This window comes from Sarcophilus harrisii, chromosome 2, assembly GCF_902635505.1.
Source record: "Sarcophilus harrisii chromosome 2, mSarHar1.11, whole genome shotgun sequence".
Classification (NCBI taxonomy): Eukaryota; Metazoa; Chordata; class Mammalia; order Dasyuromorphia; family Dasyuridae; genus Sarcophilus; species Sarcophilus harrisii.
The window spans coordinates 163,017,984-163,045,569 of record NC_045427.1 but is presented as its reverse complement, the minus strand read 5'-3'; the positions used below and the strand labels follow the sequence as shown (position 1 = coordinate 163,045,569).

At 31.8% G+C, this 27,586-nt stretch overlaps 1 protein-coding gene across 5 annotated transcripts in view; it reads left to right on the top strand.

The window, feature by feature from the left end:
- Positions 1–27,586, top strand: part of PLCB4 (phospholipase C beta 4) — a 427,184-nt gene that overhangs the window by 139,637 nt on the left and 259,961 nt on the right. For all 5 annotated transcript variants that reach the window (XM_031951114.1, XM_031951113.1, XM_031951117.1 and 2 more), the window contains one exon: positions 19,294–19,356. The gene's annotated coding sequence lies outside the window, so the exon portion shown is untranslated. The remainder of the gene's footprint in view (positions 1–19,293; positions 19,357–27,586) is intronic.

The following is a 27,586-nucleotide window of genomic DNA, read 5'->3' as shown; positions in this document are numbered from 1 at the left end:
CATTTCCTATCAGTATTATTTATGTTTTTAAAATCATTGTTATTAGCTTTTTCCCATTGGTTAAAGGGATCTCTAATCCTTCAGCTTCACCAATGTTATTCATCAACCTCATCTTAATTAATTATTTCTCAACACTAGACAGATTTCATTTGATATAGAATTTAAATGGTTAAAATTGGCAGACCAACTTAATTTATTATTTAGCCCTGTGTTTCTATGTAAATATAGACTATTTACATAGAAATTCATTGTTACTAACGTAAAATACATATAAGCAAAAGGTCCAACAGCCAACGGATTACTGATAAATGAGTACAATTACTACTAACCTGTTTTATTGATGAACAAATATTTTGTAATTGTTACTGTTATTTAGTCATTTTTTCAGTCTTGTACAATTCTTCAGGACCTCCTTTGGAGTTTTCTTGGCAAAGATACTGGTTTGCCATTTTCTACTTTTATTCAGTTTATAAATGAGGAAACTGAGGCAAACTGAGTAAAATGACTTGCCCAGGTTCACATAGATCAAATGTTTGAGACCAGATTTGAATTTAAGAAAATCAGTCTTCCTGACTTCAGTTCTGGGGCTCTATCTACTGCACCAAATAGCTGTTCCCATTTTGTAATTAGTATATTATTAGTAAATTACATTTATGCAAAATATATTGTTTGTGTCAGTTTCAGTATTTGCAAATAATTTTATTTTCTAAAGTTGATTGATCACAACCTGATTTATGCTGTTCAGTGGCTTAGCAATATGTTTTTCATTTTAAAAATAGGTTTTTCTTGATAGATTTGGATGTTATATTTTCTAGGGAAATCTAGATTGTTTTCTTTATTTCTTATTTAGGGAGCAGCTTGTTCTTTCTAATTTTTGCAACATTCATTTTTAATTGTTTTGTGGTTGTGTTTCTATTTTCATTGTTTTAGTCATCATGTTTATTATTTTCTTGGTTTTGCTTCCTTCACTTTTCATTGACAGATATAAGTCCTTACATGCTTTGCAGTTTTCATTTAAATCATTTTGGTTTGTTTTTATGGAACATTAATATTTTATAGCCAGATGCCCCACCATTTATTTGGTCATTCTCTAACTTATGGTTATCTGCTTTGTTTCCAATTCTTTGCTATCACAAAAAAAAAAAAAAAAGTGTGTGTGTGTGTGTGTGTGTGTGTGTGTGTGTGTGTGTAGTCTTATTTCCTTCCCTAGCTTTTCCTCTTTTCTCTCTCCTCCCTCTTCTTTATGTCCCTTGCCTTCTCTTCCTCTCTCCTCTTTGTTCCCTACCTTTTTCCTTTTTTCTTTCTTTCTTTTTTTTTTTTTTCCTAATTTGTAGAGTGTAAAATGAAACTTGGGAGTTTTGTGGAGTTGTGGTGGTGGTGGGGATTGCTTGTTTTGTTTTTTAATTGCATTTCTCTTATTACTAATATGGAACATTTTTTCAACTGGTTCGAAATACTTTGCAATACTTCCGAGAATTGTTTCTTCATATCCCTTGACACTCTATTTATCTATTTGTCTGTCTGTCTATCTATCCATCCATTTCTGTGTATATGTGTATGTATAAACATATATGTATACATACATACATTTTTTCTTTTTCAGTAGTGAAAATATAAACTTTTTATCCCACTTCTGAATCTTTTTTATGGCTTTAAAATAATATAATCCAAGTTAATAAACTTTTGATATAGGTGGAAATTATAGAAGATCTAGACTGCAATTCCTATTATTTTATGAATTACAATGATGAAAATAAAGAAGGGGGTGTGTAGACTGATTTTGTTGGAAGACTAGCACTTAAAATGTCAGTTATACGATACACTACAGTATGCACTTACTTTATTGAATACCAAATGTGTTATTATTACATATAACACAGTTCTTTTCTACACTGGCAAACTTCTAAATCTGAAATATGGCAGTTAAAAGGCTACTATGTTAGAAAGCAGGATGCCAGACTCCTTGTTTACCCTCTTCTATCTCCACAATCTTTGAAATCCACTTTTACAAATCTTGGCATCTAAAAAGCATCAGAGAAGGAGGTTGTCTCTGACCTTCTTGGTTGATCTTATCTCCCTTCTTCTCTCTATTTGCTCCTTTCTCACTTCATTTCCTCCTGCAACCTCAGTTTGTTATCCTCCTTATAAAATGTGAACTCTAAGATGGCATTATATATCCTTTTCAGGTTATTATTTCTATTCTAACAACCAGATCCTCCTTACTAGATAGAATCAGATCCAGAGAAGATGTTCCCTTCTTCATTTTTTCTGTCTTTTGAAAGATGGAATGCCAGCAAGAGATATCAATAATTTATTGATATCTCTACTTTTAGCCAGAGACCAGATTGCTTTATCTTCAGAATGGAAATGCCTTGCTTGTCTAAGAGCAGAGTTACTAGACAGGATTATCCTTCCAAGCTCTATAACTTACATAATGTCTCTATAACTTCTCTAACTTATGAAAAATAAGTTGAAGAAAATTATTATGAAAATAATAAAAATGAATAAGCTATCTCTCCTGATATCAGGGAAACAAAATATAATCAAACTTTTAAAATTTGCTTGGTATGCATGTATTTCTCCATTTCATTTTTTCCCTTTGGATATCACACTTTATAAGAAGTTTTTTCCTGCTTCGTTTTGGACAGGAAATGCTCAGCATGATATACTTTAACTTTGATGTCAAATATAGCCAGTGCTGGAAATGTTTCAGTTTCCCAGGGAAGCATCAATCCTAGGAGTGAATCTTTTAGCCGAATATGTTAGCTCAATAGGAAGATGCTCTCTCACAAGTCTCAGTATTCCAGTTATGAAAAAAACAATGGCTTTCATTCTTTAAATACAATTAGAAGAGAATGTAAACCAAAGCCTGATTATTGTCTTGCAGCTCTTCTCCTCTTCCAACCCAAGTAAGACTAGCTTTCTTCACCTCAAAATTTGTGGAACCACTAGTTGATGTGTTTCTTTGTCTTGAGCATTTTCTCATTTTCTTTCTTTAGTGTGTCATTTCCATTTTTTGCAATTTTATTGAATGGACTGCTAAGATAATTTTGTCTTAGTTAAGGTTTTCTTCAATTTGTACAATATTTTTACTTGTTTTTAAATTACTTTTAATTTTTATTCATCTAGAAGACTTGTGATTTCATTGTCTTAGTGATCTCCTGGTGAGGAAACTCCCCCTAATGGTACAGGTAGACACCTTCTGTGCAACTTATAGTCTGGGAGAATTGTCTGAGGCATTGAAAAGTTAATTGATTTGCCTTGAGACACAGAGATCATGGCATTTATAAGAATATTAGTTGCTATGTTCATAGTGCTTCTTCTCAACATTGTGAAGTAAGTAATTTAACAACCCATTTTCTTTATTTTAATTTTCTTCCTTTCTCTCTCCTTCCCTTTTTCTGCCTCCTTGCCTCCCTCCATCTCTCTGTCTCTCTCTCTCTCTCTCTCTCTCTCTCTCTCTCTCTCTCTCTCTCTCTCTCTCTCTCTCTCTCTCTCTCTTTCTCTTATTTTAAAGATTGCCTGTCTCACTTGAAGTTAAAGTACAGGGACTACTTTTGGGCAGTCCTACTTTAATCCCTATGTGAGATTTGAACTGTTTCTGATATAAATCAGTTCACCTCTTCTGCACTCTGATAGCCACTATTCTTTCCTTCTGACCCACTCCCCAATTCTGAAGACTTACAATATTAATGCTGAACATTGTATCGAAAATGATAGGCTTAACTCACACACTGAATCTCAGAAATTCTGAGAGTTATTAGTCTCACCCCTTTGAATGATTCTATTCTATTCAATCTGTGCATTTAAAAACCTATTTTTTAAGGTGAAGAAAGGATATTTAGAAAAGTTAAGTGACTTCAGCAGGTTCATATAGCTATTAAGGGTCAAATCTGGCATTCAGATCATGGTTTTTGATTCTAAGACTTCACTCTGTAGATTTTCAGGTACTGGGGGGAGGGGAAGGGGAGAAGTTATTGCATAGTTCTACCATAATATTAATTTTTAGCATTTTTATTTGTTCATTTTGCTTTGAACATGAATAGAAGTTTTTGAATTCAGAACAGACAGGAACCGAATTTGGGAGAAGATTAACTATCTTAGAACTGGGAGCCTAAAGGGGATTTATAGAAGAATGGCAATCCAGGTACCATAGGGCTCATTACTTTGGCCCTGAATATAAAAGACCAAAGAATGACTACTTGAATGGCAGTTCTTCTCAGAAAGGAGAATTTTCCTCCTTTGTGCCATATTTATATACAGTGATTCTGTTAGAATTTTATGGAATTGTTGCACTAAAATAGCATTAGACTATGAACTATAAATTCTTTTAGGCTTTTCTAAAAAAAACAAACAAAATTTGCAAATGAAATATCTTTGCTAATGAAGATCAGGCTTAATTTGCATCCATATATTCAAACTCAAAAATGACTTTTAAAAAATCCTCTTTAAATATCTGGAATTTGCATTTATTCATTGACCTCCAAATTACTTATATGAATAATCTGTTCTTTATTTTTCCTCCCGTATTATTCTAAAATATGTAATAAAATTGCCGTAATATTTTGTTTGTTTGTTTTGGTGATTTTTGATGATTATTTTTAGGGTTAGATGAAGAACAATTTTATAATAATAAAATCTATGTATTTTTACCCACCAAATAAAAACTTTTGAAAAATTTAAAGGATAAGATTTAAGATCACAAGTATTAGGTTAAATAAATTGCTTCGTATTTATTTATTATTTTTCACCTAGATAAATGCTAAACCACCCACCCTTTTCCTTTCCCTTCCCCCCTCAGCTGCACAAAGAAATCAGCTCAGCTAGTTTAGGATAGAATTAAGAAGCAGGACACAGGAACACTTGCTTCACAGAAGATTAAGCTGAAGCAAAGGATAATACCATTTTCAATTAAAATTGCCTGGGGAAATTAGGTAGACAGAGCATAATTACCTGGGTTGGCATTCAGCCAGGTTTCCAGAGCTGAGACCCTACCCTCTTTGAAAATACTATAGATCTTAAATGACCACAAGCAACTGAAGATGTGTGTGTGTGTGTGTGTGTGTGTGTGTGTGTGTGTGGTGTGTCTGTGCATATGTGATCCTAGCAATTTTTCAATTTTTAGTTTTCCAGAACAACTATTTTAAAACAAATAATGTGATATGAACAATATAAACAAATAGGACCTTGTAAATACGGAGACAAAAAAAATCTATTATGTAACCACATCAATTCAAAGTGAGAAGATACTGGAAAAGCCTTCATTTTTATTCTTTTGGTGATCACTGAAGCTAATTACTACTATCCTCTCTTACCCTGCTCCCTTGCACATTTTTCAGAAAAGGTTCCAATATGTAGGTGTCCTAACTCATTTCTCAGTGTCAACTCAGCTACCTGGGTAAATATCATCTTTCACTTGGCCCATTCTAGCCCTGCCTCTTGCTGAGATGAGTCATTTAAAGTAAATATATTTTAATGTAAATGTCAAGATTTAGTACTCTGCTTTTTCTGTCCCTTTCTGGGACATTTATAAAGACTGATTAATAGTACATGTGACCTCATTCTTACTTCTAATGTTGACAAAAAGCATCTGATAATATATTGTCATGTTCTATGGCTAGAAGGAATTAATGAAGCTGTTTAACGTATGAAACAAATACAAATTTAGTTAAATACAAGTGAAAATTTTTTCTTTGTCTTTTCTTATGTAAAATTTTTAAAAAGAGAAATAATGTATTCTTTGTGTTTCTAGAATTTCTTTTAAACTTTATTTTATTTTTTGGACTTTGAATTTCAAGGGATAGGAAAAAAAAAAGAAACTTTTGCCAATGCAGTTTGGCAGTTGCTCTGAAACTTTTGATCATAAGACTATTGTGTTTTTGTTGTTGTTGCTTGTTACTCATTTTAGTAATATCTTTGTGACCCTATTTGGGATTTTCTTAGCAAAGATAATACAATGGTTTGCCATTTCCTTCCCCAGATCATTTTACAAATGATGTACCCGAGGCAGACAGAGTTAAATGATTTGCCCAGGGTCACACATACAACTAGTAAATATCTGAAGCCAGATCTGAAGTCATAAAGATAAGCCTTCCTGACTTCAGGCCTGATACTCTATTCACTGTACCATCTGACTGCCCCAGAGTATAATGCAGAACACTAATAGAAGTAACTCACTCAGGATCACAAATCACAAAGATGATTGAATTTGAATCCAGTCTTCTTGGCTTACAGGCCAGCTCCCTATCTCCTTTGCCATTTCAAAGCAGGAAGATATAGCTTGTGGACTGGATAAGAGAAGAAATGAGAAAGAATAAGAAATCCCATTTTCTCTTCCTTGCCACATGATGAGAATTTACAACATTGTTGGTGTAATCAGAGGTTTTCTTATCAGCTTCCTTAATTGATCTAAGTCCTCACATGGAGAAGCTGGAAAGCCTTACTTCTGGCAAAGGTGAAATGACTTCAAAGGGAAGGGCTTTGGAGAGACTGCAGCATATGGGTAGATATTCTCTAACTAGTTTTGATCTATTAGCCATTTGGTTGAGAAGAGCCTTTTTTAATTGGCTGCAGAGCAGGAACTTCAAAAAGGACTGAGACAGATTTGGCTGACTCTCTTTACATCATGTGGTGAATCCTTTGATCAGAGTATCCAATGAGAGATAACACTATAAGGGAAGAAGCCTTGAAGACTTCTCCAATCTAAGGCCATCCATGTGGCCTTGGAGGACAGTCTTTTATTCTTGGTCTATATAATTTTTCTTCTCTATTCTAGGTGAAAGATATAGAACTAAGTCCTCTGTGACTATTACCAGCAATAAGGTATATTGTCCACAGCTGGGGAGCAAAGCAACCAAAGCAAAAGATACTGCTTATTGATCCCCAGAAAAGTTTTATAATTTTGGTGATAGCTGTCATACATGCTTGAGAAAATAAAAATGATCTTTGAGAACACACATCATAGAGCACTCAGTAAGGAGATCTCTTCAGGGCATCTGAGCACCCAAAGTAATATGCTTTGAAAGTGCTATTTTAGAGGTAGAGGATATGAACCATGAGGGATGTTAAATGAATTGTTCAAAGCTAAACAGTGAGTCAGTGAGAAAGCCCAGAATAGAACATAATTTTCCTGATTCCAAGCCTTGGGGTGAAACTGTTAAGTTGACATGTTTTGATTTTCTTGAATTCACTGAATTAATCTTTTACTTTTTAGACTCTGAAAAACACAAAAAACAGGATATCCCCAAAGTCATAATGTAGTTTTCAGCTTTAGTAATTACTGAAATGCTAAAAACGGCATTAATACTTTTAGGTCATCCTGAAAATCATGTCAACAATCACCTTCCATGTTTCTTTAAAATTTCCTAATGAATTGAGAGAGAGAGTTAAAACATATTTCTATTTTTTTCATTTTATTAAATGATATACAAGCACCACCTCACCTTAAGTCTGTAGTTTGGTTAGTCACCACTAGTAGGAGTTGTTGTCCTGTTAAATGAATGAATAGATTTCTATATTCAATATAATCAAATTTTAGTTTTTCTGAACAAAATATTTAAAGATGAGAATATGGGCAGATATTAAACAAGAAAGCAAATTGGATGTGAAGATAATAAGGAGTAGCATTTAAAAATACATCAAGACAAATGTATGCTAATTCATGAATTCATGAATTCATATGGGTGCTAGTTAACAATGGCAATGAATGGTTTTAAATCTTTTCTTCCTCATATTTTTGTATTCAGAACTTCCAGGGCTGTTCATAATAAGGCAAGATGCATGTAGGTTTGCACACTAGCCATACTATCTTGGTACATTGAGACGTGATATATATGGTTAACTATGGCAATTTTTCATCTCATTAATTCATTCTATTTAAGGTCACCTTTATTTAGCTCTTTTCTCTACACAGCAAGGCAAATTGAGATACTTTTCCAGTTTTCACCTAAATAAAATTCAGCTTAATGAGAGATGAGAAGTATTTAGCCTTTCTTCTATGCTTTGATTACTGTGTTTCAGCTAGGTGAGGATACCATTCCCTCTGACCCATTTGAGGTTTTTCTGAGTCCTTGGAAATCTACTCAATACATAGTTAAGGAAGTTTACTAACTTCTGTACTTTTGCTAAAGCAGTCAAGTAAGTTTTGTTTACTATGTTTCTCCTCTACTGCCCCTTGAGTCTCTTCTTGTGGAACATTTTGGAAAGCAGTTCACCATTTCCCTCTTTAAATATCAACATATTTCAGTACTCAGCTGGAACCAAGCTTTTATTGCAGCAGCTATTTCCTTCTACAATTTCACCAATCCAATACAATTCTTTTTCTTTTCTTTTTAAAATAGAAATATATTTTTATTTATATTGTTAAATATTTCTTAATTGCATATGCAATTTTAAAAAATCATTTAAAATTTTTATGAGTTTCAAATTCTCTTCTCCCCTTCCAATTGGATTTCCTGAGAAGGCAAGCAATTTGATAGCAGTGATGCATATGAAGTCATGAAAATATATTTCTATATTACCCATGTTGTAAAAGAAAAACATAAGCAAAATACTACAACAACAACAAAAAAGTTAAAAATGTGTACTTCAATCTGCATTCAGAGTTCATCAGTTCTCTCTCTGGAAGTGGATTATATTTTTTTATCTTGGGTCCTTTGGAAGTATCTTAAGTCATTTTCTTGATCAGACTAATTAAATCTTTCACGGTTGATCATCTTTATAATATTGTTGTTACTATGTACAATGTACTTTGAATTTGTCTTAACTTTGCATATTCCTAGGTTTTTTTAAACCATACTTCTTGACATTTTTTTAAAAAATCAAATTTATTATTCCATCACAATCATATATCACAGCTTGTTTAAACATTCCTCAATTGATGGCTGTCCCTTTGATTTGAAATTATTTGCCACAACAAAAAAGTACTGCTCTTAAATATTGTCATACAAATAAGTTCTTTTCCCTTTTCTTTGGAATAAAGACTTAGTATTGGTATTGCTGGGTCAAAAAGGGTGCACAGTTTTATGATCCTCAAACATACTGTCCCCAAAATATTCTTACTCCCTCTGGTACTCCATTCACTGGGCATGTGCTTGTCCCTTCTTTTCCACATCTTCTCTACCATCTGTCATTTTCTTTTTCAGGTCATGTTAGCCAATGTCATAAGTGTGAGGGGTTATTCAGAATGGTTTTAATTTTCATTTCTCTAATCAATGGTAATTTAAAGCATTTTTTATGTCACTTTTGATAGCTTGCTTTCTTCCTTTGCCTATTCTCATCCTTTGACCACTTATCAATTGGGAACTGGCACATGTTTTATAATTTTGGTTTGGGTTCTTATATATTTGAAAACCGAAACCTTTATTAGACTTTATTTATTTATACATATTATAAATATATATTAAATATAAATATATGATATAATTTATTATAATATGTGTTCATTTATTATATAATATAATAAAAATAAACATATTTATTTATTTCTGTTTTCCTTATAATTTTGGATATATTAGTTTGTGCAAAAGATTTTTAATTTAATTAAAAAGAAAATTAATTTAATTTTAATAAAAAGAAATTTAATTTTTAATTAAGAATTTAATTTTAATTAATATTATAAACAAAATTGTCTATTTTACTTAAACTATGATTCTCTTTCTTTTTGTGTTTAGCTTTTTATGTTTCTCTTGAGTCTTGTATTTGAACATCAAATTTTCTATTCCACTCTGATTTTTTTCATCAGAAATGTTTGAAAGCTCTCACTATTCCCTTAAATATTCTTTTTCTTCACAGGAAGAAATATACTCACTTTTATTGGATAGGTCATTCTTGTTTGAAGATCCAACTCTTTTGTCTTCCTGAATATCATATTCTAAGTTCTCTACTTTTTTAATCTAGTAGCTGTTCAATCTTGTGTGACTCTGGCTACATAGTATGTTAATGATGTCTTTCTAACCTGTTTGAAGTTTTTTCTCTTTGATCTGGGACTATTGGAATTTGGCTATAATTTTCCTATGAATTTTCATTTAGGATCTATTTTATGAGATGATTGGTGGATTTTTTTTTCACTTAGCTAAATCTTATTTTTAAGATTTGTTTTTCTTCAGGTTTTTTTTTTTTTTTTTTTTTGCCTCTTTACCAGACTGTTAATTATTACATTTTGATAATTTTCTTTCATTCTCTTACTTTTAAGTTTTTTTCCCCTTCTATCATTCATATAAACTTAAAAATCATTGTAGAGCTCCTCCAGGAATTTTTGTGGCTTTGTGCCAAATTCCCATTTTACTTTGAGGATTTGTTTGTTGCTATTTTGACTTTTGATTTTATTTGATTTAATTTTTCGGTTTGTGTCTTAATCTTTTCTTCACTATAGTAGCTTTTTATAGTCAGGTTCTTTTTTGTTGTTATTGCTGTTGTTTGCTCATTTTCCCCCCGTTTCTTGATTTTGAATTTTCTGTTAATGTTGAACTCCATTCTTTTGTGAGGTGGGGAAGGTCATTGTTTTAAGCTTCAGGCTTTTTTACACTGATGTTTTCAAAGCTAACTCTGGCATTTTGGGAATTTTTGGTGAGCCCATAGTAATATCATTTGGGAAGAGGTATGGACACTGCTTTCTTAGCTTGCGCTCTAGTTCTTACCAAGAAAGGGTCTCTGGTTTCCTGGAATTACTATTAATACTTCTCAGGGCCACTGCTAATTTGGGACCAGAAATGAAACTGCTCCTCAGGATTTCTAAGTCTTTTTTTCCACCTACAGCAATAGTACCTCCCTCTTGAATGAAAGTGCTCCTTTTTACCTTTGAACTGTAATACAAAAATGGGTGTGCACAATCAAGTTGCCAAACTGCATCCAGTGCCTACTTGCATAGGATTCCTTAATAACCCCATTACATTTTCTTTTCTTAAGTAAATTTCTTCCCCTACTATCTCTTTTAAATTCAGTTTCTCCTTCTCTTGGCTTTCCTCCTTACTGCCTTACAAAAGTGCTTGCCTTTTTCATCTTCAAAAAAACCTTCACTTAATCCGTCTAACCCAACTACCTCTTCTTGTAGCTATTTTCCATTTTATGAGTAATTTCTTGAAAAGCCATTCTACGACATATTCCTCCAACTCCTTTTCCTTTCCCTCACTTTTTAACTTTCTATAGTCTGTCTTCTAACCATCATTTAACCCAAACTTCTCTCTAAATTTAACTAAAGACCAACTTAATTGCTAAATCTAATGGCCTTTTCTCAATCCTCATCCTTCTTGACTTCTTTACACTTTGATACTGTTACTACTCTCTTTTCCTTGTTACCTTCTTTTCTTTTGCATTCTTTTCTGTTTTCATGACACTGCTGTCTCCAGGCTCTCCTTTCATCTATCTGAATACTCCTTCTCAATTTCCTTTGTTGGATCTTTATCTAGCTCATGCTTGTTAACTAGTCACCCATAGATCTCTTCCCTATTCTCTGTTTCACTTACTGATCTCATCAGTTGCCATGGATTCAATTATCATCTATATGCTTATGATTCGTAAATCTACTTGTCCAGTTTTCACCTCTTTATTGGCCTCATCTCACATCTCCAGTTTCCTGTTTGACATCGCAAAATGGATATCCTGTGGTCATTTTAAACTCAGAATATCCAAAACTGAATTCTATTACCTGAATCCCAAACGGAACTCTCTCCTACCTTTTCTTTACTTTAGTCCATCCTCCATTCAGCTGTCCAAATGATCTTCCTAGAGCATTGTCTAAACTCATCTCCTTATTTACCCCAAACCCCAATCCTCTTATCCCATTCAGTAACTTCAGTTGCTCCCCTCTACCTTTAGGACCAAATATAAAATCCTGTCTGGCATTCAAAGCCCTTCATAATCTTGCACCATGCATTCATATGTACTCTAGATTAGAGGGACACTAACTTCCTTGTTGTTCCTCCAATAAAACTACTTTCTGACTAGCCATTTTTACTTTCTAACACTGCATGCCTGGAAAGTTCTTTCACTCCATCTCTGCTTTCTGGTTTCCTTAAAACTCAACTAAAATTCCATCTTTTAAAAAGGAGCCTTTCCTGATACCTCTTAATTTAATGTCATTGTCAGTTATTTTGAATTTATCCTCTATATAGTTGTAGCACCTTAAAAGTAGGGACTCCTTTACCTTTGTTTCCTCAGTGCTTAGCACAAAGTAAGTGTTTAACAAATTTTATTGACTGACTGATTAGACTCGGGAAGAGTTGAGTAATTTGGGCCTCATATACTGAATACCTGAGTGACATTAAACAAGTCACTTAACCTCTATTTGCCTCAGTTTCCTTATTTATAATATAGGAATAATAATATTTCCCTTTCAGGGTTGTTCTAACTGCAAAAGGAACATTTTATGTAGAAATGCTTTTCAGATCTTAAAATACTATATCAATGTTAGCTATCATCATCATCATTATTATTAATATACCAGTCTACTTCCACAAACCCATTAGTGAAAAACATCTATATGTCATTCATCAAGAGAATACTTTTTTTCTAAGCCCTGATATTATTTCAGGATTTGATACAATAATAAGAATGCCATCGCTGAGATGTCTTTATTTTTTCTATTGAAAAAAAAATTCCCCCTCTATTTTGGTCTTTATTCAGGAGGACATTCTCCCATAACACTTGTGGACCAATTTCAGGATGTTCCCTCTGGAGACATTTGGTTAACACATTCCAAATATAGAAAACTCCAGCAAAACAATTTTAAGCCATTAACAAAGAGTACAATTTTTCCAACAGTATAATCTAAACATTTAATTATTTTTTTAAAAAATTTGTATCTCTATGACCCCAAAAATGTGTCTCCATAACTAACAATCTTGGCCACATGAATTACTGGACAATGTAGGAGGGAAATATGATTATTTAATTTTTAAACAAAATTTTTATGAGTTATTCTACAATATGATTTATAGGATTTTATACTGTGAAAACTTTGAGAAACTTTGTTCCTCCACACACATATTTTCTCTTCTTTCAAATAACTTGAGAATTGATTACTATAAAATTGGTTCTTTTGATACTGAATCGTAAATCAAATTTAGGATTGGAGTTAAATGGAAATTAAAAAAAAAAGGTAAATGAATATAGTCCTGAATATATGTTTGGTAGAGGCAATAATGATAATTGAAGCTGACATTTACATAGAATTTTTAAGGTTTGTGAAATGGTCTATTCCTGCGTTTTCATGTGTTCTTCACAGCAACTTGATCTTTATAACAGAATCACCAAATTTGAGAGTTGAAAGGAAGGAACCTAAATGATCCTCTAGTCTGACCCATACATGTAAGAAAATAATACATGTGGTTTTCATAATTCTTTAGATGAAAGAATTAAGTTCAAAGTGGCTAAAGGTTTTGACTATGGTTATACAACTAGTAAGAATCAGAAACTAGATTCACTCCTTGATATGTTCTTAATCCAAGGACAAGATTTTTTCACTATACCACATTGTCTGCCTATGGCAGTAAAACATAAGAATGTGATTACGATCTTCCCGAAGAATTTCTCTCTTCTCATCTTTTTAAGCATAGTTACCCAAAGGAGATAGTGTAGGTGCTGTGCCATTCCAAGCAGCTGTTTTGTGGTGATTACAATTCTGGCTAATATATGTTGAAGACTTTTTACAAGGATAAAAACATAAGTGCTGTGAGAAATGAAATTCAAAAAAAAGAGTTTTGAGAATTAACAAATTTGAAAAAGCATGAGTAGATATAGATTTATTAAGACTGCATTATCAGATATGACTATACTAGTGAAATATAAAAAGATATTTTAGTTTTTATGTTAATTTGATATAATTTTACAAACTTTTATTTGTAAAGAATTTTATTAGATGCTGAAGGAATATAGTATTCATCAATATAATTAATGATTTTTCAAGTTATATAAGGACATGCTCTGTGATCATTTTTAGAGCACTTATTTTATTTTATTATTGACAAATGTACTCAATCTGGAATTTTTAAAAGGTAAAAAACATCTATTTATCATCCTGAAAATTGTTTCTTTCTTAAATTTTCAAATAGATTTGAGTCATTTCTAGGTTTTTCCTCTTTCTTCCTCCTCCCTTTCATTTAATGGTTAATAATAGCGCCAGCCCAAATTTTGGTGGTTCATTGTTTAGGTTTCAAAAGTTTAAAATGAGTATAAATAGCAATTATTTCCTGTTCTGATCTGAAACTCTGAGAATTTTCCCTCACAAAAACTGAGATGTGGGAAAACTTTAATTTAGAAAGGCCAAAGTGACCTATTGCATCTTGAGGTATTGCCAGTTGTCACAACCTTTGCCTTGATATTAAGCTTCAGTGACTCTGGAGGAGAGTGACACTGATGACTTTATGCATCTCTGCCTCACACAAGTCCAATTCATAAGCAAGTTAAGACATCATCCTCATAATGTCATTGGTCCTTTTTGAGAACAAAAAAAAATGAAATCAATAACCACAACTTTCATAACTATATAACTTAGGATAGAATACTAATACTAAATCTTAAATTTCCAAAAAAAAAATCTGTTCAGTTAAATAGAGTAGAAGAAACATAATGTCAGAAATCACAGGACATGGTTTGAATCCCAACTCTGCCAAATACTGTATGTATGGCATTACACAAATTGCTTAATAATTTTGTTGTATAAATAGTTTTCTTGTTCTTTTTTTTTTTCAATTTGTTGTGCATCACTTCATATCTTTTCCAAGTTTCTTTGAAATAATAGCATTTTCCATTTCTATTCTATATTATATTCTATTACATTCATATAGCTTTATCTGCCTCTTCTCCATTTGATGAATATTCCCTTAGTTTTATTTATTGAAGTCAGTGGCATTGCAGGTTAATTGTGCATTTTTCCTGGATGTTCCAGTGTGATAGTGGTTCATTGATATAGGAACTCCTTCCAGATGGCAATCCAGTCCTTGTTTCTCCATTTTCATTCATCTTTTTTCTTCTATGGGTTATCCATGGAAGATAATCCAATAATGCAGAAGCTTCCATTAGATCTCTTAAAATTTTATGGATACCACTAATTATTCTCTCTCTTATCCCTCTCTCCTACTATATGTTCTCCTTTCTTTTTCAATTGTAATTTTTTCTAATATATCCTTCCATTGATTCTCTCATGCAAATTAAACGTACATATGTTGATGAACCACCTCTTTAATTTATCCAACTATATAACATAGTCTAGCCAAAAGGCATTTTTCATTTGCTTGCTTTCAGGGTGAATAGTTAGGAGTTTATGAAATGTTCTCTTTTCTACCTTCACATCTTCTATTAATATCCCCTTCTTTTTACTGACACAATCATAGTATTGGATCAGGTCCTTATCAATTCTCATTTTGACTATTTCAATAGCTTTTTAATAAGTCTCTCTGCCTTCTCTCTCATACTTACAATCTGTCTACCTTGCTGAAAATGGGATTTATCTAAAGTCTGACCATATTACCACCATGTCCAGTGAGTTCTAGTAGCTCTGTTATAGGATCAAATAGAAACTTTTTTGTTTCTTTCATTTAAAGCTCTTTACAACTTGGCCCTTCCTTTTGTGTTTTCTTGTTACACTGTAGTGTCTTTTATATATTTTATGATCCAAGAATGCTCTGCTGTTTGCATTTCCTTGAGTGTGTCATCTCTCTTTGTTTTATGCCTCACCTTCATCATCATAATGAGAGGGCCATCGTACAAAATTATGTCTTTTGAAACATTTTTCAAGAATTGCGTATGATTTGGCACACATATAAGACATATTGTGTGGGAAGAGATCCTTTAAGATAGTATTTTATTTACTAAGTCAAATGCTTTTTTTCAAAGTTAGAAAACTAAGAAATGTCTGATTGTGCTTAACAGTATAATTTTTAGTAGAAGAGTAGAATATCATAGTAATAAGAAGTAGTAGAATTATTCCCTATATTTTAGTCAGTTATATAACTGTAAATATTTGGTCTACTCTACAATATTTGTGTTTACATGAGCCTGTTCCCTTCTCTTATCTCCATCAAGAATTCTTTCAATGTATGCAAATATTGTGTAAAAATACTGTATATAGGAAAGCAATTGTTTTAGTCAGTTGTTGATATTCCTTCACTTTCCCTTTAGCTCTTTTTATAATAATGATATCGAAGATTTTTATTGTGTTTTTTGTTTTTCTACAAATGTGATATCTTCTTTTCTTTTAAATAACTTGAGAATTGATTCTTGAATATCTTCAAAATTGGATGACCTCTATAGAATTCCTTTATGTATTCTTAGTCTAGCTGAGCTGCTAGTCCCATCTTTTCTATAGTACTATTCCCATGCCATAACAGAGATATGAAAATTAAATATGGTATAAAGTGGAAAGTCATTATTTACACTGATGTCTCAGCATCTGAGACAAGAGATATTAATAATGAAAGGGATTCTTCTCATGGGATCAGAAATTTGGATTTCAAAGGTACCTTTGAAGGGTAAGACCCAGAGATTCTGGTCAAGATCATAGAAATAATAAATGCCAAAGATAGAGTTTGCACTGAAGGCCATTTTTCCAATTTTCTCTCTCTTCCCTGAATCCCCTCCCCTAGATGTCAAGTAATCCAATATATGTTCAACATAGTAAAATATATGTTAAATCAAATATATGTATACATATTAATACAATTATCTTGATGCACAAGAAAATCAGATCAAAAAGGGAAAAAACAAGAAAGAAAATAATATTCAAGCAAATAACAAGAAAAAGAGTGAAAATGCTATGTGATCCATGCTAAGTTCCCATAGTCCTCTCTCTGAGTGTAGATGACTCTCTTCATCACAAGATCATTGGAATTGGCCTGAACCATCTGAAACATATTCTTTTATAATTTCTCCAGAGTTCTTCTTCATTGGTACTTTAATATCCTTTAGTAAAGTTATCCAGATAACTGCTTAATGCTCTCTCCCTGCTTCCTTCTGTCTGTCTCTCTGTCTCCATCTTTGTCTTTCTGTCTGTGTCTCTGGCTCTATCTCTGTCTCTCTTTAGCATCTCACCTTTTTGTACTTGAAGATTTTACTATATTATCTAAGTTGTCATATCTCTGATTTCCAGATAACCTGCTTCCTTCTCTTCTCTGAAAGTTACCATTATCATTCTTCTGTCTTTTCAAAATTAAGGGCATAGTAATATTAATTTGAATTTGATAATTGTTTGGAGGATTTTATTATAATGCTTGATGGAATTGAATATATCTTCAAGTACTTGCTCTTTTTGTTAGGAATCACCAATCTGTAAATGCTAGTATCTAACTGCTACTTGGTACAGGGGGTTAGAGAACTAGATTTAGAGTCGAGAAAACTTTAATTCAAATGTAGCATCAGATATTTACTGGCTGTGATGATCTTGTTTAACTTGCTTCAATATTCTGATCTATAGAATGGGAATAATAACAGCACTTATTTTCCAGGATTGTTCTGAGGGTCAGATGAGATAATTGTAAAGCATTTAGCACAGTTCCTGGCACATAGTAGATGCTAATTATTATTAAGGTGCTTTGCAAACAATTAGTACTAGTTATTACCTATGTGGTTTAAAATCAGTGACAAATATTTTTGGTTGTTTCAGCCCTATTAATAAGGCATAATCTCATATCTGTGTTTTGAAAAGGTTTTTTTAGTTCCTCATGACATACTCATCAAGATATTCAAATTGTAAACTCCTAGCTATCATGTCATCCCATCTATTAAAGTATTTCCATTTTAAATCTCCAAGTAACCTGGTGTAATTCATTAGGCATCAGTGCAAAATAAGTTAGTAGGAAACAAACAAACAAAAAAAAACAGTTTTATAAATACAAGATCTTCCTGGAGGTGTTATGCACAGAGGTGACAAAGGATTAGAAGTAATCTTCAAGTTCAATATGAACCAATTGTATGATATTTCAACTTAAGAATAATCAGTCCAGAAGTTGAGCTCTATGAAAAGAAATATAAAGAGAAATTAATTTTCCTTTATATTTCTATATATTTTTTAGAATTTTGACTCTGAAGTTTGTTCCCATATTTATTGTCAGATGAAAAGTCCCAAAGGAGAGGAATAAAACAATGGTTTTCAGTAAGAAGCCCCAGTTTCCTCATTTATACAATGGGAATAATAATAGTACCTACTTTACAGAATTGTTGTGAGGCTCAACTGAGGTAATATTTATAAGACATTTAATCCAATGCCTCTTCCCATTTCATAGTTGAGGAAACTGAGACAGAAAAGTTAAGTGACTTGTCCAGGGCTACTCAAGTAATAGTGGCTGAGGCTAAATTAGAAGTCAGAGTTTCCCAATTCCAGGCTCAGAGCTGTGACCATTGCACCACTCTACCCAGATCACCATTAAAGAGGAGAACACCTTAATTATCTGGCTGCATTTAGTGATATCTATTTTTGTGCCTGATCTTTGCTCAAAACCTAAATTTGGCCAACCTACTTTACTATAAGTACTAATTGAGAATAACAAATAACAACAACAACAAAAAATCTGTTGTGAATGGGAAATAGATTTAAATGAAAGAACTTGGAATATGCTTTAAAGAAAACATGTGCCTTTGTAACTTGAACACAGTACAATAATGTGAATAACTTTTCCATAGATACTCCAACAACTTCTCATGCACTCAGTTTCCTTTATTTCCTTCCCCTACTTTTCTCCTAAATTCAGTAGTGGAATTTTCTCTAGTCACATGTTTCCATGTTTTCTTTCCCATTTACTTCCTGAGGTTGAAATATGTAGAATGGATTTCGAAATCTGAAACTCAAAAAAAACATAAGTCTAGCATAAACCTGGAGCCCACATGAGCCCTCCTTTTTTTCTTTACAAATATGGTGTAAAAAAGATATAATTTATGTAATATCTTTGTAACTTTTTTTTCTGTACCAACATCCCAGCACATACATGACTTTGCCACATTCAACTAATCTATTACAATAGATTGGAAGAAATACAGTCTATCAGTGGTAGTTGTTGAGTGAGAAAGAAAGGACCAATTAATATCCATTTTTGCAAGATTTTCAACTATTATTATTCAACTTCTGTGTTCTGACATTTTTTCTTATTTTATTAATTTAAAATATTTTCAGAGCAAGATGCCAATAATTTAGATCATGAAAAGCATTAAAATTAAGGTTTTTTGTTAGGGAAATTAATTTTTAAAGGCAGTAAACTGCTTTTCCACTGTTATTAATTCCATTTTTGAAGTAGAAAGTGGATATAGATAATGTCCGTTTTTAAAAGACTTCATATTGATTTTTTTGTGTGTGATTTCACATTACAGAGAAGAAGTTCTCATCCACTTGACTAATTAGACAATCAGTCCTGGTTCATCAAGAGCTGATCTGTAAGTATACACTGTTTTATCCCAGAAATAAGTAGCTAAATCATTGCATTTGGTATTGACTATATATATATACTGTCATCCCTCTATGTTCATGTTGCACATGTAGTACAAATTTAATAATGATTGTTGCAACAATACAGGTAAGTAACATTATATTTAATAGAATTTTTAAAAATATAAATTAAGACATTCCATTTCCTAAGGGGAAATATTTGTGACAAAAAAAAATCTAACTATATAAATAATTAATTATAGAAGAAACATGAGGATAATATAATAAGCAACTTTGTCCTTTTATTATTTATATTTCATTGCAATACACAATGATATTTTGAGTGACTTTTTTATTTTAATCATGTCCAGAACATGTTTAATATCATAATATCTAATTATGTCCAATGCTCATTTGATATTAAGATTGACTTTGTATCATTTTCAATATTATGTGAAGGATTAGTTATATTTATTTGACTCAGGTAGGCATCTTAACATAGTAGAAAAAAACTGAATTTGAGGTCAGAGGATCTGGGGTTCTATACTTGGCCATGTCACTTATTGGCTGTATGCCCTGAACCAAGTCATTCATTCTGTCTAAACCTTAGTTTTCTCATACAGAGAATGAGGGTCATACTTCCATTACTGCCTCACAGGTTGTTGTGAGGTCCCAATGAGTTAGAATACTTTAACTACAGAGCACCATAAAATGTGAACTTTATTTTGGAACAGACCTATGATCTCATTCAAGAGGAAAATGATTTCACTAAAATAGGCTGATGTATTTTCTGAATCTTAATTTTAAAGAGTTTTCTGGACCACGGAGAGTTTAATTGGACTGCCCCATTATCACAAGAACCATTTGCCAGAACTTGTACCTTCATTTCTTCTTGATTTGAGGTTCAAATTTTTTTTTTCTCCTCTATCCAGCTGCCTCTAAAACTATAACTATGGGCAAAATAATGTGTTGTTTTTGTTTTTTTTGCTTACCCCTAACTTCCAAAATTGAGTGATGATATACATACATATATATATATATATATATATATATATGTATTTACACATATAGCAAACATGTTCCTTATTAACTATTTATGTGTATATATACATATATTTCCTATAATAGTATTTATACTTCATATACTACAGTTATTGTCTTGTTTGCCATAGAATATCCAGAATACTTTTTATTTCTTTTTTCTAAATTTCTTACCTTTGGTTTATGGTATTCACCTGTGGTTTAGCCAAGGATTTTGCAGATTTAACTCTATCGAGTTAAATAATATTCATTGTAAGATCCATATTCAAGAGATATTCTTTTTTTGTCATGAACTATTTATTTGTATGCGGTGAAAAAGAAAACAAAATACAATCTCTTAATGTCTTCAGTACAATTTGGAATTTATCTTTTTAAGGGCATTTTACCTTTGAACTCTGGAAAAATCTTTTGTTTATAAGGTTGAGAATTTTTTTAAATAAGTTGATTATTTGAAATTTTTTCACTAAAATTCATCAAAAAATAAAAATAAATAGCAGAACATGTGAACCCTTGTATTTTTTTCTTTGATTGCTCTTTAGAGCTATGATGAAGAATTTATCTATCCCTTTACCCAGAAAACAAATTTTCTAACAAAAAAGTTGAAATGTTCTCTACATTTTTCATGAAAAGTTTAAATTCAGATGCTAGATTTCTAAAATTATGTTATTTTTCTCAAAACCTTCCTGTTGAGGGCTACAATCTATAGATAATAATCACATATTAGCAGTCAATACTAAGTACCTCACAATTCTTATTATTTTACCAATATATCAGAATTTAATAATATAACAAAAGTATTAAGAATGAAATTTGTTGGTGAATTACCCCTATCTATTTTTAGTGCGGTATTATTGTATTATTTTCAAGAGATGACTCATATGTTATGTCCTAACAGGCAAAATGAGGTGGGAGGATTGAGTGACTTAAATCAGTATAGAATAATAATTGCAGCCTATTCTTCCCACAGCAGGCAAGGACTAAGGTTTGCAGGACCATTACTTTTTAACTCTTCCAATTTGCACAGTCCTTGCTTAGTCACTACTATTTACTTAGTTAACTACTTAATCTTAACAAAATTTTAAAATAAATTATATTATTATAAATCCTCTATGCCAAGTGTTTTAGGATTTATAAAAGATTATATATCTTAAAAGTACTCCATAAATGTGTTATCATCATCATTGTCTTCATCATCATCACTATCACTTATTCTATGTAGCATTTTAAAGTATGCAAAGTTCGTTATCTGTTATCTCATTTGATCTTCAATAACATTAGTATCATTAAGTTGCTATGAAGTACTAAGTCAAAATTTTAAAAAAACTTGAACAGGAAAAAATTGTGAGTCCTCCCACACAGAATAGTTGCCTTTAAGATTTTTCAGGTATAAACAACAAATTTCCCAACAAAATTCCAAGATTACAAATGTCTAGCACCATGGATGTGCGATTTTCTTAATTCTTTATAGAATGTCTATTTCTTCTACCATTCTAACCTGTGGACCAATTGGCTTTTCTCAAGTGAACAAACATATTTACCCAATGATTATTCAGAGGTAGTTCAAAAGTAAGTCACAAGTCACAAGTAAGATTTCCTTTTAGGTCTTCTCTGACAGTTAGATGTTTTGTTCATCCTTAGTTAATTTGGGGCTATAAGCTAATAATATCTGCTATTTTTAAAAGTTGTTATTTTGGGTCCAAGTATAATATACTTTTGGCTCTTTTGAATTTGCACTGAATTGAATTTCTCAGGTCTTTTACCATGTAAAGTATTATCAAGCCTGGTCTTATTTATCCTGATTATATGCAACTTAAAAGAAGTATTTTTTTAATCAATAAAAATCCACTTTCTCTCTCTCTTCCACTAGTTGAGAAATGATGGAAGAGTAAACCTCAATCATAAATATATGCTGTCAAAAAATAAATTCTCACACCCTCCAAATGCAGTTCAATTTTTTTTCCTTTGCATTCTTCTGAGTTTACCATCTATCTAATTAGGAGATAAGTGGCATGTTTTATCATTAATCTTCTAAAATCATGATTGATTATTACATAAATCATATTTGCTAGGCCTGTCAAGGTTATTTCACTTTATGATACTGTTGTCATGGTGTAAACCTTTTCCTAATTTTGCTTATTTCATTCTGCATCAGTTCATACACATCATCCTAGTTCATACATATATCTGAACTCATTCATCATTTCTTACAGTATAATAGTCTTCCATCACATTTATATATCATAATTTTGACCCTCACAAGGAAACTACTATAAATATTTTTGTATCTTCTTAAAGAGTTTGTTTTGCTTGGGACTCCTCTTCCTTGATCTTTTCTTTTATCTATATCTGTCCCTTTCCTTCTTTTTTTCTTTATTAGGTGAAATGTATTTTTGCACCCAATAGTGTGTTTATTTTTTCATCATTTGGCCATTCCAGAAATTAAATCCAAATACCATCTGTCCCCTAATACCACTTTCTCATTGTTTGTATTAATTTCAACTTCTATATCCTAATTATGTGCAATAGTGTTTCTTATCCTTCCTCTCCTATCTCCCAATTAGAATATTCTCTTCATCTTTCCTTTCCATTCCTCTTTTAAGACTGACACACATGAGTCCCTTAAGCTTTCTGTCTAATTAGACTACTTTTATGAACCCTGATGATGATAGGATTCTGAAGGACACATGTGTCATTTCCCCATGTTAGAATATAAATATTTCATCCTTATTTATTTCTTTACAAGTGCTCATACATGTTTACTTTTTGTGCTTGACTGCAGTATTTGCACTCTCAATTTTTTTCTATAGCTCCATTTTTTTTTGGTCAGAAATGCTTACAAATCTTCTGATTCATTAAAGGCCCTTTTCTCATATTCCTCCACCCGACTTTTAATGTCACTTCCTTCTGCTGGCATTTCCACTACACATTGTTTATTACATGGATACTGTGCATTCACCTATGGATATCAATATCTGCTACATCTATATCCTTTCTTACTCTCTTCCCTGTGACTTAATATTTTTTCTGCTTTCAGTATCCCTTCAAATCTTCCTGAAATCATTGGAAATAGACTGAGATCATTAAAGCTATGTCCTTTTCATTGACCTTGCTAACTTGTCATGTCATAATTTGTTTATATTTACTTTTCATGCATCATTTTTATGTCACTACTGAAATAAATTTGTGGGTACTTTCTTGTTAGGGATTATAGTACAGAATAGCCTGTAGATCTTTTTAAAGTTTCTTTTTTTAATTTGTATTAATACGAATCCATTTGTCCATTCTTCACTCCATTGGAACAAAAAGGAAGGAAAATAAATTTCTTTTAACAAATGCACAGAGTCAAAAAACATAAATTCCCTCATTACCTAAAATAAACAATAAATAAAATAAACAAACATACTTTATTCTGTAGACTATCAGCTGAAGAGCATGTTTCATCAGTAATATTCTCAAATTATGCATGATCCTTACATTAATCAAAGTTCTTGCAGGTTTCAAATCTTTTTATACTATTGTTCTGCTCATTTCATTTTTAACGCTTTTTATAAGTATTTAAAATTATTAACTCTTATAACATTGATATTATAACATAAATTGTTCTTATGGTTCTGCTTTCACTCCGCATCAGTTCAAACAAGTCTTTTCATCTTTTTGAACTCTTCTATTTCCTCATTATTTATGACACAATAATCCATTTATATACCACAATTTGTTTATTCCTCAGGAAACTTTGTCATTTAGGTATGTCTTTTCTTTATACATAAACATACATAATATAAAACCCACATGATTTTTTTGTATCTTGTTTTCTTGGGAATAGGAGAGAAAAAGAAAATGACCTAGTAAGAGTTAAGAATCAAAAAATTATATAAAATAATATAAGAATTAAAAGAAAAATCAAAGGCATCAAAAGAAATAAACAAAAAAATCTTAAAAGAAGGAAGAGTTTCTCTTACAAGCTACCAAAACTATTTTGTTCCTTTCGGTATTTTGTTGTATTTTGGATAATGTTAAGTCATAAAAAAAGATGAAATTTTGCAGTTCCCATTGTTTTAGGCAAAGAAAAACTTTCTATGAGAGCATTCCAAAAATTCTGACATAATATGTTCAGTCATTCCATCTGGCTAGAAATTCTGCTATTTTATAATGATAATTGATAGCAGAGGAGTTAGTAGCTGGAGGAAATGATAATATTAAAAATAAATAGAAACAAAAGTATAAAAGATGTTGCATTTGTCAAGATTTTTTAAAAATATCATATACCAGTAGTTTAGGTAGGAGAACTATCCTCACCAATGTAAAAGTATAATGGAATAGAAGTTGTACTGTTGAGTGTTTTTTAAGCATATTAGAAATATATAAAATGTCATTTTAAAAAACAGACATTTTAAAATGAAATCACTGGCACTTCATCAAAGTGATGGGATATTAACTGCATTCCTGGCTGTAGTAGTTTCTCACTTGACTGATGATAGAAGACAGCCATTTGGAATGAAAAGGCCAAAGTTGGTAATAGTCAATTAATCTCTTTTTCCCCTTTATACTTAGTAGTTGTGTGATGCTGAGCAAATCACTTAATTTTTTTCAGCCTCACTTTCATTCATAAAATAGGAATAACAATAGCAATTATTTTTAGTTTTGTTTTAAGGAAGAAAATGAGATGTTTATAAACCTTAAAGTGGTATAGAAATACTACTCATTTATTATTATTATAAAACAATCAATCAACAGGCTTTTGTTAAATATTATCTTTTGTTCTTAGCATTGTGTCAATCACTAGGAATTAAAAGACAAAAGGGTAAATAACTCTTGTCCTTAAAAAACTTACAATTAAATTGGAGATTAGGATAGGGAGAGATAACATCTATATCTACAAACATAAGTGAATTTAGGGAAAATGCACTAGTGGAAGGGAGAATAAAGGAAGAATCTGATTGCAGTGCTTGAATTGAGCCTAAAGACAGAGATACAATACAGTCCAGGGAAGGTAGAAAGCTAGTAAAAAGGCAAGAAGGCAGGAAATGAACAGCCTTTTGTGAAGAACAACCAAAACTGTTGGTTGACTGGATTATAGTGAGAGTAATACTATGTAATACAAATAGAAAGGGAGGTTGAGACCTTATCATGAGCTTTATGTATCAAAAAATTGTATTTTATCTGTCAACAGGCAATAATAATTTATGTGAAAACTAGATTTATTACAAGAGAAATGAACATGCAGATAAAACACAAAGAGTTCAGAATGCAGACAGAAGTTTTTAGATTTAGATTTATAACAGTACAAAAAGGGATATAAAACACAAATCTTCACTTAAAGGAGCATGACTTGAGAGGGGGAAGGATGCAGTAAAGATGGGAAAAGAATAAAACCCCTCCCAAAAAGGAGGTAATAGTAAAAACCACATTTTTTTCCCCTGGAAACTGCTAAATTATGAAGATATAGTGGTCTGCATATAATCGTATAAAAGGTCTCAGCTTCACAAGGAGTTTTCTTAGTCTAATGCAGATTGTCTATTGCTTGTCTTGACTCCTAAGGACAGGAGTGCAGGACAGGAGTGCAGCCTGGGATGCAAATAACACATTATGTCAACTCAGGTGGGGCTTCAACCTTGATACTTTCAACATCTCCTGAATATTCTGGTCCAGTGCTTCTAGAAAAGTTTTGAGTTGCTTATGGCAACTCAAAAAGACAAGTTCAAGGAACCTCTTAACATCCCTTAATATATCCAAGAAGTGATAGGTAACCAGTAGAGTTTCTTAAGAATGTGAGTACCATAGTCAGTTCTGAGCTAGACAAAACACTTTAGACAAAACACTTTGATTACAAATGTGTAAAGTACATATTGTAGAGGGCAGAAACTTAAGGCAAAGTAACCAATTAAGGGGTTATTGCAGTAGTTTAGGTGAGAGATGATTAGAGCCTGAAATAAGGTGGTGGTATTGTAATTGGAGAGGAAACTACTGTGAAAAATGCTGTGGAGGTGGAAATGAGTTCAGGCGAAGGAGACAAATGACTCATTTTCATTGAATCAAGTCAATGAGCATTTTAAAAATATTGACTTATGTATGTGCCAAGCTCTAAGGTAAACTCTAGGGATAAAAAGAAACAGAAAACAACTAGCACAAAAGTATTTCCTGTTCTCAAGGTGCTCAAGGAGCTGCCTAATGGAAATGATAATAAGCAAATAATCATATATATAAAGAAGGATATAGGATAGGATCAATTGGAATAGTCTCAGGTGGCAGGTGCTAAGAATGAGTAGAACTGGAAATGCTACTTGCAAAGGACAAGAATATAGCTGAGACTTGAAGACAGGAGAGAGAGTTTTGTTTTTTTTGGTGGGGGGGAGAAGATCATTCTAAGTATTAGAGACAGCTGGGCAAAATGTTCAGAGTATAAGATGGAGTGCCACATATAAAGAATAATAACGTGGAGGCCTTGTCAGGAAGTACATGAAGAGGAATAATATGAAAACTAAAAGGGTAGAGAAAGCAGGTTATGATGCACTTCTTAAAAGCATTTTTAAAATGCCATTAAATATTTCCTAATTACATGTGAAATAATTTAACATTTTTAAAAATTTGAGATACAAATTCTCTGTCTTCCTCCCAGAAGGCAAGCAATTTGATATTGATTTTGCATGTGAATTCATACAAAATCCATTTCTACATTAGCCATGTTGTAAAAGAAAACATAAACAAAACAAAAACAAGAAGAAAGTAAAAAAAATATGCTTTAATCTACACTCAGAGTTTATCTGTTTTGAACAGCATTCTTTATCATCTGGTTTTAGGAATATTCTTGGATCATTATCTTAATCAGAATAGATGATATTTTACAATATTTATGTTACTATACAATTTTCTGCTTACTTTACTTTGCATTAGTTCATATACGTCTTTCCAGGATTATTATTTTATGGTTAGATTTTTCTAACTCTGAGAGAGAAAAGTATTCCACTAGTATAGTTCTATTTTTTCTTTAATTAATTGAACTTTTCCTTTTAGCAAGATGCGGCTTCCTTGCTCATTCCTTTTAATTAGATTTGTTTTGGCTTTTGCTTGATATGAGATCATGACTGTTACCCCTGTCTCTTTTTACTTTAGCTAAAACATAATGGATTGTTCCACAGCACCTTATTTTAATTTTATATGTTTAATTCTGCTTCAAGCATGATTTTTTTCTAAATGAGA